Here is a 12,856-nt window from a genome sequence, read left to right on the forward strand (position 1 = left end):
TAATTTTTTTACCCAGACGCTGTTGCTGGCATAGGGAGATACAACTAACTTTCCAATATTGCTCTTATATCTAGCAACCTTACTCTTTATGTTTTAGGTGATGTTTTCAACACAGGGTGTATAAAGGGCCTACGAGCAGAAATCATTTAAAGTTTTAGCGCAAGCACAGTATCTGTTTTACTTGACTAAATGTGCTATGTTACATGCAAGTCTGAGAACATTCTTAGCTAGGAGTCAGAAGATCAACTGCTGTGTTTTAATCTTGCCAGATCTCAAACTATGGGACGTTGGGCAAGTCAGTGGGGCTGGTACAATCTACCTTTTCTACTTATATATAATATGATGATGAATGGGAAAATTGAGTGTTGTACAATTGTAAAGATAATGCGTATTTCTCCTCTAAATTCTGTGAATCAGTTACTTAATCAGGAATATGAGACAAAAATTAGTGACCACTAGCATTACCAGCACTTCACCTTCATTTGTGGTATTTTAATAAGCTTTAAAATAGATTAGTTACATCATTTATTCTTAGCACCTTATATTCATTTGTTCAGTGGAGACACACAAACACACACACACAGCCTTTGAAGTTTGCCTGTCTCGGAGGCCATCTTTTATAAGCAGCCTTGTTAAACAAATTTAGGAGGTTAAAGTGCAAATTCACATGTAAGGTGAGCACACTAGATAAATTTGGAAAGATTCATTTATTCATTGAAAAATATTTAACAAGCGCCAAAATATGCTAGGCTAGCTTAGGCAGTGAGGATTCGGATTGTCACATTGGTAGACAACACAGTCCCGGTGCCCTTCCCCGGGAAGGATCCACTCCAGGAGGGGAGGTGTCAATATTAACAAATAAACAGAATGTAATTGCATATCTGATAAATGCTCTGAAGGAAATAATGTGAGATGAGGGAACAAAATAGGGGGCTTGAACTATTATCAATTTAACCTGTTACTTGAGAAACAGAATTTGAGTTGAAATCTGAAGGACGAATGGGAGCTACCTCAGTGTCTGACAGTCATTTTAGCATCTCCACTCCTGACTGGCCGCACTTGTTCTTGAAAAATTTCCTTTGCTGATGCCTGTCAGGGCTGGGAAGAATGTGTTTCCACTGTTTCAGCTACCCTCTGGCTGCCCTGCCAGAATCCCACAGAGGCAGCAGCGGGTCAAGACAAAGAGCAGGACCAGGACGGTATCCCAACATCAGAAAAGAAGAAGAAAGAACTATTTGTGATGTATCGGTCCCGTCTCCCTTTTCAGGCGTGAAAAGCTCTCCTCCTGGTCTGACCTGACCTCTTCCTTTGGAGTAGCTCTGACCTCTTGATCAAGCATTGAGCGTGGCAGGTGGGGAAACAGAAAGACGGTCAAAGAACAACAATGTGCCGAGGACTGAACTCCCGGTCTGCTTCCCCAGGCTGGGCGGTGGCCAGCGGTGAGGCAGAGGAGCGAAGTGCAGCTCCACGAACAAGAAAACGCTTAGAGGAGCACTTCCATCGATCTTTGTATCGTTTTTATTTCCTCTTAAGGACTACTCCCTCCTGCTATTTCATCCTAAATGCATATTTATGAGCCCTTGAATGGACACAAAATGTTACTGACCTTGTCATCACTAGAATGGTGTCCCCGCTGGTCCTGATGAGGGAGAAGAGCCCAGGCTTGGTGGGGTGGTCTGTGCGGCCTGAGAAAGAATGAGCCCCCGGAAGGGGAACGCGCGACCCGGCTTCGGCTGGTGCCGTAAGCTCTGTGAACGCAGACTTCAGACGAGCCTCTCAGACTCTTGGAGTAATCATTGACGTTGCATGAAAAAGTGAACGACGCCTCATTTTCATCAGAAAGCAGTGAGCGGCCAAAGGATAACATGATGGAGGAGCAGCCTTTCATCCATTCACTCATTTCATTCTTTTTTGTCGTTATTGTTCATTATACAGATGTTATGGAAGTCTCGTTAGGTATCATCTACTGTTTTACCATTGAGATTTCAAATCAAGGTCTGTACTCACAGACAGTAAAGCAGTGGTAGCAGCATAGGGTCTCAAGTTTTATCATAGGTTCTGGACTGAGTTTCATGGGAACAAAAAGGCGAGATCTCTGAATCAGGATGGGGCATCAGAGATGGCTTCTCACTGGAGCTTCACGGCGAGTTGGAGTTAGCCCAGTGAAGGAAGGCGTGGAAAGGGGGCAGTTCAGGCAGGATCTGGTACCGTGGACCAGACACTCCAGGAACGGGGCAAAATCAGGTGCAGCTGCCTCGCAGGGCACTTGTAGCAGAGTCATGGGAGATGAGGGCGCAGAGGGGCAGAGGCCCGATCACAAAAAGTCTTAGAAGCCAAGCAGGAGGCTGAAGTTTATCCTGAAAAGCTGTGGGGTACTCCTTTGTATTTGAGAGGTGGTGAGGAGATAAAGGTTTGTGACTTGTTGACTGTTTGCATGAGGATATGGAAGTTAGTGAGTTGGGAGGATGGAGGAGCGGGGAAAAATGCCAGATAACGCCCAGGTTTCTGGCTTGGACAAATGGGTCGATGATACCTGTAATTTCAATCATGGAACACATGAATTTCATTTTTCACAAGTCATGTGCAATGTGGCCAGTCCTTTCAGTTTAGCTATCTTAAAGCAAAGATGTATTTTTTGTTCTCTGGTACTATAGGAGAGACCCACTGTCACGGTAATTATAGTGGAAGCTTGGAAGTGAATGTATAAGGCTCAGTCTTACACACACACACACACACACACACACACACACACGACATGGTTAATTGGAAATTTACCAGATAGTCTGAGTGTTAAGAGGAAGTGTAACAGGAGATTTGCTGGGTTCAAATCTACTTCATAGTTGTGTGATGTGTGCCGGTTATTTCATTTCTCTATGCCTCAGTTCTGCCATCTGTAAACTGGAGGTGATAATAGAATCTACAGAGGGTTTGTTAATAAGGCATGTTGTAAGAACTTTTTGTAGCGGAGAAGGCCAGCCATGAACCCTTTTTGCTCTTAAAAATCAAATAAAAACTTCTACCCCAGAGATGTTGAGCTTGAGATGCATGTGAAATGTCTTCATGAAGAGGTCCAGGAAGTAGCCAAGAGCTTTGAGAGAGAGAGAGAGAGAGAGCGCGGCAGGCTTCAGAGCAGGAGGTAGACACATCTGAATGTGTCATCCACTGATGAAGCCTTTGGTTTGAATGATGTTACGCAGGGCCAGGTCAGAGAGTCGGGGCCTGGGGAACAGAGGAGTTACAGGAGAAGGAGTGAGAAGGGCAAGAAGATAGAAAACAGGGAGATAAGGGGGCCACGAAAGCTGCAAGAGAAGCTAGCTCCGAGAAGGACAGCATAATCAGCATTAAACATGGCAAAGAAATCAGGTGCCTGTGTCCTCTGGAATTGTTGCTACGGAATCTACCTGGGAGCTTTGTCAGAGCTCCTTCAGTCAGATAGTGGAGATGGAGCCTGTAACAGGTTGAGGAAATAGGATTTACACAGAGTGCTTTCGAGAAGCAGGAAAACTCAGTAATTGGCCTTTTGCTTTCCATCCACCTTGCCTGCCTTCATCTGAGAAGACAGAGCGTTGGTCTGACAGAGCCACTGGAGCTAGTGCAGTGATTACTAAAAACCCGGTACATCCATCATTCCTTTGAGACTGTTAGGTGGACCCTGAGCTCCAGTCCCCAGCCCACAATAAATAACTCTCAGTGAGTGGTGTTGCTCTCCGTGCTGGCCTGCGTCTATGAACACCAGTTTCTAAACAAGATAATATGGTGTTCCAACCAACATTTCAAAGTCAGGGTGATGTTCACGGTTTCAAAATGAACTCGCAAAAACAACAGGAAATTAGCATTAGCTGTCTAACTACCTTGACAGGAGAGAAGAACGGTGTTGGCTGAATGGAGCTCTAGCCGATCACGAGCTACTCATTTACATGCGAGCGTCTCCCTGTCCTTGAAAGAAAAGCACCAGCCTATTGGCTTCCAGATGACGATTTTCAATTCAGGGATGTTTCATGCATATCGGTTTCAGTTGTGTTGCATTTTTATTTTATTCTGTTTGCCTAGTGGTACTACTCTTGTACCAGAAATGAGCATTTTATTACAGCTGAGTTTTCGATATAAGTTCATCAAACCTAAAATGAAGACTTCTACATAGAAATGAAAAGCCATTTTGGATTTAGTGAGTTTTAGGCACTGCCAGTTTTCACTCTGGAATGCTGGGGAATACTCTGTTTAACATTTATAAATCTGGCAGGTGCTATCAGTGAGTCACAATATATTTGAACTACCCAGCAGAAGAGGCGCTGGATGCCCCTGCCATTGGTCATTCATTAGCACCTGGGAGTCACTGATTCCCCGGAGTTTGCTCTTGGACAGAATCATTATGGACTGCTGTTTTTACAAATGAAACTATATGTATTTTTTCTGGCAACAGAAAAGCAGAGGCGGTCATAATTTTTTGAAAGGGAAAGATGGTAGAAGATGTAAGTGACCCATAATTGCTCTGCTCCTAGAGATAGAGAATCCCTTTCACAGTGTATATACGTGTGAACACATACTCAGATGCACTCACATGTGTTCTCACACCTCTATTTATATAGGCTGATCCTGTTGATTCTATCACATATCCGGCTTTTTCCTCCACTTCACAGTACCTTGTAGATAAGTTTGCCCATCATTAACTCATCATTTTCCAACAGCCGTCGAATAGATGCAGGATGGTTTACTTGACTCCTGTTAATGGGCATTTAGGCTATTCCTCAGTTTTCACAAGTAAATTCACAGCTGCAAAGATTATACTTGTGTGTACATTTGGGGGGCATTAACTTCATTGTTTCTCTAGGACAGATATTTTTAAAAATTAGAGTTGGTGTGCTAAAGGTTTCTTTTTGACACATTGCCCACTTGCCCCCCTTAGAGGTTGTACAAAGTTAGACGCCCACTAGCAGTTTAAGAATATCCCCGTTTCCCCGCATCCTTGCCAACACTAAAGATTACACGACATTTGAAAAGTCTTTGCCAACCTGGTGAGGAAAGAGCATTTGTCCCCTCCCCCCCCTTTTTTTAAATTGTGAGGAAAGAGCGTTTTTTAATTGTTACTGTTGTTCATTGCTAGGGAGGTCACAGTACACATATGCACACGTATATAAATATAGGTGCACACAAACACAATTTGCATTTCTCTGAATTGCCAGTTTGTGTCCTTTGTCCACTTATCTATTCAGGTGTTTATCGTCTTTTATCTTTTACAGAGTTAAGGTTATTAATCTCTTAGTCACAAATGCTGGATGTTTTCTCCAGTTTTTCATTATTTTTGGGAATTTAAAGTGGCACCAAAAAGAAGGGGAGAGAGCAAGACAAAATTGACAAACGGGAGACAGGCAGGCCGTATCCAGAGTTTTGGTTTGTTTTTCAGCCCAAACAGTATGTCACAGAATTTGAGTTAATTATTAATGCTTAAAATGGAAAGATACCTAGCGATTCGAGAAACATCAGAAGCTCTAACACCGAGCCTGCTTTCTCTCAAGGCTGCAGTGGCTCAGTAGGTGCAGCCGCTTTAGGGGAAGGAGGGGCTCTCCAAGTCCCCAGTGTCTCTTCCTTCCCATCTCTTCATGTTGAAGTCCCGGTACCCCATCTCCCTACTTACATGTTACCCAGCCAGCCTCTGAGGAGTATGGAGGTGGTGGTTATGACTTTATTGTACCCTAGTGCAGGGCGTATTTAAGAGTATGGGAATTAAAAGAATATTTAATTTAAAACTGCATATAGACCATCTTCTTCTCTCCCCCCCCCCCCTTTTTTATGAGGAAATAGAATCCTAGAGATTTGCCATAGGTCCCTTCCCTATAAGAACCGTAAAATACCATCCATGTGTAGAGCTGAGTATAGTTTCATTTGTTTCAAGAACTTGTCCAGTGTTAGATATCCCAGATACTAGCTTTTAAATAGTAATTTTAAATTTTAATGTAAACTTGTGGGTAGGTTAGGACAGAATTTTGCTGGGGGAACGAATTAGTAAATCTGTGTGTATGTGCGTGTGTTTTAAAGATACTCCTGTGCTCGTGAAGATTATATTCCCAGGACACGTTGGCCCTACGTTTATTTAACTCTCATGCATCAAAATAGTTAGTATTAGAGCGAGTGAGGATCTAGTCTTGTTCTGTTCAGCATGGTAGCCAGTACTCACATGTGGCTCTTGAGCATTTGAAATGCATTCCAAATTGAGCATTGAAATGCTATTCCAAATTGAGATGTCCTGTAAGTATAAAATAACGTGCTGGATGTTGAAGAGGTAAGAAAAAAATGTTAACTAATAAGTGAGGGAGTTGGGTCTGGAGATGAATTGTTTTGATTCCCACTAACCTTCCTATTTAATGAAAATACGAAACGAACACTGAGTTCTACTCATATATAGTTCAAAGACGTTTTTCTAAAAGATAAGGGTTTTGTTACTTTTTTTAAAGCACAACTTTTATTTGATGCTACAGAGAAATTTTTCTCATCTCTACTCATGAACCTAAGATTGACAAAAGCTTAGCTAGAATAAAGTATACCGAGTGTGACCTTGTGACCTTACTGTAGTCCATTTGTTATTTAAAAGAAGCTTTAAAATTTTGTGGAATGCTTTCATATCAAGTTCTCACAAGATTTGAACTCAGCAGAGTGAACGAGAAGACCTTCCTCTAGCTTTAGGGCCAAATACTAACTACTCTTAGAAATCTTTGTCAAAGCTTCAGATTTGGGAGATTCGGGAAAACCAGTTTTTTAAAGAACTAAGAGTCCTGGGATATCACAGAAGTAGTTATAGTTATTCAACAAAAGAGAACAGAAAAATGCACCTGAAATTTTTTTCCACTTAAATCAGCAGATGAAACTAATGGTGAGGACAGGCAGTAGTGCTTTGTTGCTGGAATACAATTCTGTTTATTTTTCCCCTCCCAAGCCCTTGCTTTTCAGCCTGGCCTTGCCTTGCAGATTAGTCGCTATTACTTCATTCATGGATTCATTAACGTATATGGGGAACATACTGCGTTCAAGGGACTATGGTAGTTGTGAGAAAGGTAAATGCATAGGAACAAGTGTACAAATAACATATAGGGTAAAAAATTGTGTTTACAGAGAAGCCTAGGACTTCCCTGGTGGCACAGTGGTTAAGAATCCTCCTGCCAATGCAGGGGACATGGGTTCGAGCCCTGGTCCGGGAAGATCCCACATGCCACGGAGCAACTAAGCCCGTGAGCCACAGCTACTGAGCCTGCGCGTCTGGAGCCCACGCGCCTAGAGCCCATGCTCTGCAACAAAGAGAAGCCACCTCAGTGAGAAGCCCATGCACCACAACGAAGGGTAACCCCCTCTTGCTGCAACTAGAGAAAGCCCACGCACAGCAATGAAGACCCAACACAGCGATAGATAGATAGATAGATAGATAGATAGATAGATAGATAGATAGATAGATAGAAGCTTAGCTAAAGGGCTATGAAAGTCAACAGGAGAAACTGTTTCTGGTTGGCAGATCAGGGAAGACTTCTCCGAAAAGGAGCAGAAAGCTCCTGTGTGCAGAGTGAGGGGAGGATTTGAACATACAGAGAGGGGCAGAGAGGAGAGAGCACATAGGAAAACCACGGACTGGACATCAGGAGAAGCAAATCCTACGTTATGTCTGTGTGTTGAATTCCAGCAGGGGCTGGAAAGGTTTGTCAAAGGCGAATTGCAAAGGGAATTACACTCCGTGTTAGTACCTTAGTTTAGGCTTTGCTCTGTAGGTCATCTGCGTAGGGGAAGAGCATTTTCAGCACCATCCTTCAGTAAGATTAATTTATCAGTGGTGTGCAGGATTGATTGAAAGGATGCTAGATTGGATGAAGTACCCTGTAAAGAAACCATTATACTGGTTCAAGCAATTATTAATGGGGAAACTGAACTGGACATCTCTGTCCTTAAGAGTAGAATTGAATTGGGTTTGGAAGTAAAACCAGGAATGAAATATCATATGTGAAAATCCATAATAATAGTGTTAGCTCACATTTAATAAGTGCCTACTCTGTGCTGAGCTTTGTTGGAGAACTTTGCCACTTATTTCAGTTAGTTCTTAACAGTCACTTAGGATGTAGATGACAACACCGAGGCCTGGAGAGGTTAATTCCCTCCCCCAGTCACACAGTCGGTGAGTAGCAGAGCCAGAGCTGACCGTCCGTCAGTCTGAATCCACACTGCATATTGCTTTGCTGAGGGATTCATGATGGGAATCTTTCAAGTAACACACTCCCACCAATGTAGTTGAAACACACTTCATTTTAGAAAAATTTATTTTGGACAGAATGTCTTTGAGGTTGCAGCTATGATATGTAGCTAAATGAACAATAAAACCATTATTTTATAAAATAATCATGTTTAAAAATGAGGCAAAATTGATGATGCTTTCATTTGACAGGCTGTTCCCAAATTGCGGTGCATAGTAATTCTTTAGGTGGGGTGACTGGAATGTGCATCAAGGCTCTAACACAAAGATGACTGTTAGCTTTAAAGAAAACCCATTTAATTGGCCTGCTGAGATCCCTGACACCTCACCCTTTCCTCAGAGGTAAGGGAGCGTGACTGGCTTAAAAACTGAAAGAGCTTTGACGATTACAGGGTGGGAGGAAAAGGAGATGCTCTTCCTAAAACGCCCTCCAGAGGGGAAACAACTGCAACTAAGAGAGGCAGAGACAAGCCTTTTTTTTTTTTTTAGGAAACATCTTTATTGGAGTAGAATTGCTTTGCAACGGTGTGTTAGTTTCTGCTGTATAACAAAGGGAATCAGCTGTACATATACATATATCCCCATATCTCTTCCCTCTTGCGTCTCCCTCCCACCCTCCCTATCCCACCCCTCTAGGTGGTCACAAAGCACGGAGCTGACCTCCCTGTGCTATGCGGCTGCTTCCCACTAGCTATCTGTTTTACATTTGGTAGTGTATATATGTCCATGCCTCTCTCTCACTTCGTCCCAGCTAACCCTTCCCCCTCCCCATGTCCTCAAGTCCATTCTGTACGTCTGCGTCTTTATTCCTGGCCTGCCCCTAGGTTCTTCAGAACTGAGACAAGCCTTTTGTTTTGTTTTGTTTTTGAACAAATGGAAATTCAGGGAAAACATCTCAAAATTGACTCTCCTGCAAGCAAAAATACTTAATTGACTTGTGGTGCTAGCAAACTTTGAACTGAATTTTTGTCTTTGAAGTGAAATTGTGTTGCCATGTATGTTAACAAGCACAATATATCTGGCACTCAGAGGGGACAGAGATCAGGGGGCCAAGCTTGTCCTGAAAGACCTAAATCTGAGACATGAGCCCTGAAGGGCCCACACGAGAGCCTCCTAAGAAAAGAGCAACCCCCAAAAGAGCATTAATATATTCAGGCAAACCAAGAGATACAAAACCATTTTGCTGAATTCTTTGTAGAAGAGATATTGAGTGCCATTTGACCGAGAAGGAAAAAACACTAGATTTCATTTTTCCTTCTGTATTCAGAAGCCACACAAATATCTGTGAGAGCAGGAAACACCAGTAGGTTAGGGAGCAGATTCCATAGAAGCAGTTCTCCAGCTTAATGGTCTCAGGAGCACTTAAAAATTATTGAAGAGCCCAAAGAGTTTTTTGTTTATGTGAATTTTATTAATTGAAATTTGATCTATTTGTATTATAAATCAAATACTTTTCAAGATATTTATTCAGTTAAAAATCATCACCTAGTGAAAGAAGCCTGTCTGAAAAGGTATCATGTACTGTATGATTCTCACTATATGCCATCCTGGAAAAGGCAAAATGACGAAGACAGTAAAAAGATCTGTGGTTGCCACTGATCCCACGAGAAGAGTCTCTAAATATTGGGAAGCTATCAAGCTCAAGGTGGCCAAAATACAGTTTCCAAGAGTTACAATTTTCACACGAAAGCTTGAATTTTATCACTGGCAACAAGTTCTGTCAATTGTTTGCCTTGCAGTGACAGGCTTATCTCATTTTCAAGAAAATGCCTGCCAAGTATCCAATTGAGCAACGTAGTTTGTCAGTAATTCTCTCAAGTAAAGAAAGTGTTTTAATGAAAACAGCAGCTTCAACTCACAATTCAAACGTTCATACAAATTCACTTTCCTCCTAGACATCTACTGTACTTCTCTGTATGCAGCAGGAATGTGTTATGCCTACTTTCCATTTCATCACACAGAATATTAAAAAGATGTACTCCAGGGTAGAGATGTAAGAAAATTAATATTTTTTTCTGTTTCATCCAGGACATCCTTAAGTGAAACTGGCTTGCTTGCTTTTTATTTCACTGTGAGTGCATGGTGGTAAAGAATGCAGTGACTTCGGGTACAGTTTGGTGTCACTGCCTTGACCTGTGCTAAGATGCCAGCTGGTTTACTCACCGTTGTTTCTGCATCATCAGTGAAAATGTCCACACCTGACAAGGGCAGATAGTGTCTTAGGATGATTAGGAAATAGTTTTGACTTTATAACCCCCTGCAAGAGCCATGGTGACCCCCAAGGTCTGCAGACCACAATTTGAGAACTGGTGGGTCTAAATTATAGTGGTAATACAAACATTGTAAGAATTGACTATTTCCTGGTCTAACCACATAGAAATTTATCATACTTGCATTTTTGGCTCTAGGATTTTATATTCTTACAATGAAAATTCTGTTTTAAAATTAAATATGCAAATTGAGAGCCAAGGAAGAATAAAAATGAAAGTTTAGAAATAACTGAAATCCATAAACTATCATATTTAAAGCCAAATTTCACACCTGAGTACATGGACCTCATGTTTATTTAGGAAATGGTTGCATTGTGCCTTATTACATAAATAATTTACTCATGTTTTCAAAATCTCAGGCTATATTATTGCCCTGTGGTAATCGAATCTTCATTAATCTGAAAGGTTATGTTTTCTTCATTATTTTAATTATTTCATATAAAAGCCACAGCTTTGCATTTTTATTGAGACTCCCCTCTGGATGAGCGCTTTACCACTTGTCATTAGGATGATTTTTTTTTTAAGTGCACATTTGCTGTTCACTGAATCAGTTTCTGGAGTAGAGCACGATCTCCAGATTGAGACCATGTGAGCCCCTGTCTCTGGAAACTCCAAGGTTGTGCTTTTCAGATGACTGCATAGAACTGTGCTTGAGCTTGACTGATTTCCCACGGCTCATCAGGCACACAGAGAAAGATAAATTGAAGACTGCACTGGACACTCTGTAAAGACTTAAGGCAAAGTAGGCAACCAGCATGTATCCTTGAAAATTTAGACATAGAATTAGACCTGTGATTAGATGAAACAGCTACATTGACCTGTTCTCACATTGGCCAAAAGAGGGGGACACAAGCTAAGGAACGTGATTTTAGTAGTTAGAAATGTTCAGTGACATTGTATAGTCTGGGGGTGGCAAACTGAAGCAAGAAAATAGTGGTTTGGGTTTTTGTTTTTGTTTACTTGACCAAAATTCTGATAACATAAAGTATAACTCATACTTAACAGCTATAACCATATCCAAACTTGAGGTGAATGATGACACTGTCAAAAGTGAAAGTAGGTTGAATTAATGCCAATAATAATAATTAATATCTGTCAATTTGCATTGACAAAGAATCCAGAAATCTGTGTATAAGAGGTAGAATTCAAACTAAAAAAAAAAAAAAAAAAAAAAACTCTTAAAACTTGTACAGGTTTTACATGAAGAACCAGTGCCTAGTTTCAGATTGAATGGGATATGTGATAAATTATTTAGACCCAAAATGTAGTTTGTTTAAAATGGCCAAATATTAAGTTTTATTTTTTTTCCTTCACAGATACATGCTAAAAGGACAGAAAAATGTTAAATGTCAGATGCTTGTATATTAATGGCATTGGTGATTCCAACCTTTTCTCCTTCCCAGCTCAAAAGCTGGATGTTTATACTTGGGAATACATTTCTCTATCTGTTTAAGTGCAGGACGCAGTCAAAAAAGATCGGTGCATGTGTAAATAAAACCCTTCATACAATAAATTACTCCCTATTCATCCAGAACAGTAAGGAACTGGGGTGTTCTGACACATTGAATATCTAATTAACTCAGAGTTACTCGATTTATGGTTTTTTAAACAATGAGAAAAAATGCATTGAACATTAAAATTACAATAAATATAATTTTCTTTGATTATTGATGTTGTTTGGAATCCTAAGAGCACGTTAAGGCTGTCATTTGCAATACGTATTACGAGAAAAAAATTGATTTATTTTGCTTTCTAATGGTTTGATTGTGAATAAATGAAAGTAAATGATATTTGAGTTTACATGGGTAACTCTCTTTCTCTACATATATTTCAAGAATTGCTGAAGCTCTTTGAAACCAAGAACTCTTAGATTCAGTTCCTACATATTCCTGGATTCTTATTTGTCTGCTAATGACTGAAACAAATTTAATTTTAGCCTCTTTTACAAATGAAAATTTTAATTTTTGGTGAAAACAGATTCAGTGAAATAAGGTGTCCTGGAGTGTAAAGGAAATGGAGAATGGAGTCCTAAACCCTGTTCTTTCTGTAGATTTCCAGGTAGTGGTAAAGTCAGGGGATCATTTTCCGTAACATAAGCTAGGCAGAGTGGCAGTTGTGTTCAACAAATGATACATAGTCACTAACCGAAGAAAACGGTTACCAGCTCTCAAAAAACAAGAATAGACAGGGCTTCCCTGGTGGCGGAGTGGTTGAGAATCTGCCTGCCAGTGCAGGCCGGGGACACGGGTTCGAGCCCTGGTCTGGGAAGATCCCACATGCCGCGGAGCAACTAAGCCCGTGAGCCACAGCTACTGAGCCTGCGCGTCTGGGGCCTGTGCTCCGCAACAAGAGAGGCCGCGAC

General features: G+C 41.1%; 1 protein-coding gene across 15 annotated transcripts in view; it reads left to right on the forward strand.

Moving 5' to 3' along the window:
- EPB41L2 (erythrocyte membrane protein band 4.1 like 2) overlaps positions 1–12,856 on the forward strand; it is a 279,077-nt gene that overhangs the window by 198,075 nt on the left and 68,146 nt on the right. The window lies entirely within an intron of this gene.

The sequence above is a fragment of the Eschrichtius robustus genome, chromosome 9, assembly GCF_028021215.1.
Source record: "Eschrichtius robustus isolate mEscRob2 chromosome 9, mEscRob2.pri, whole genome shotgun sequence".
NCBI classification, from domain to species: Eukaryota; Metazoa; Chordata; class Mammalia; order Artiodactyla; family Eschrichtiidae; genus Eschrichtius; species Eschrichtius robustus.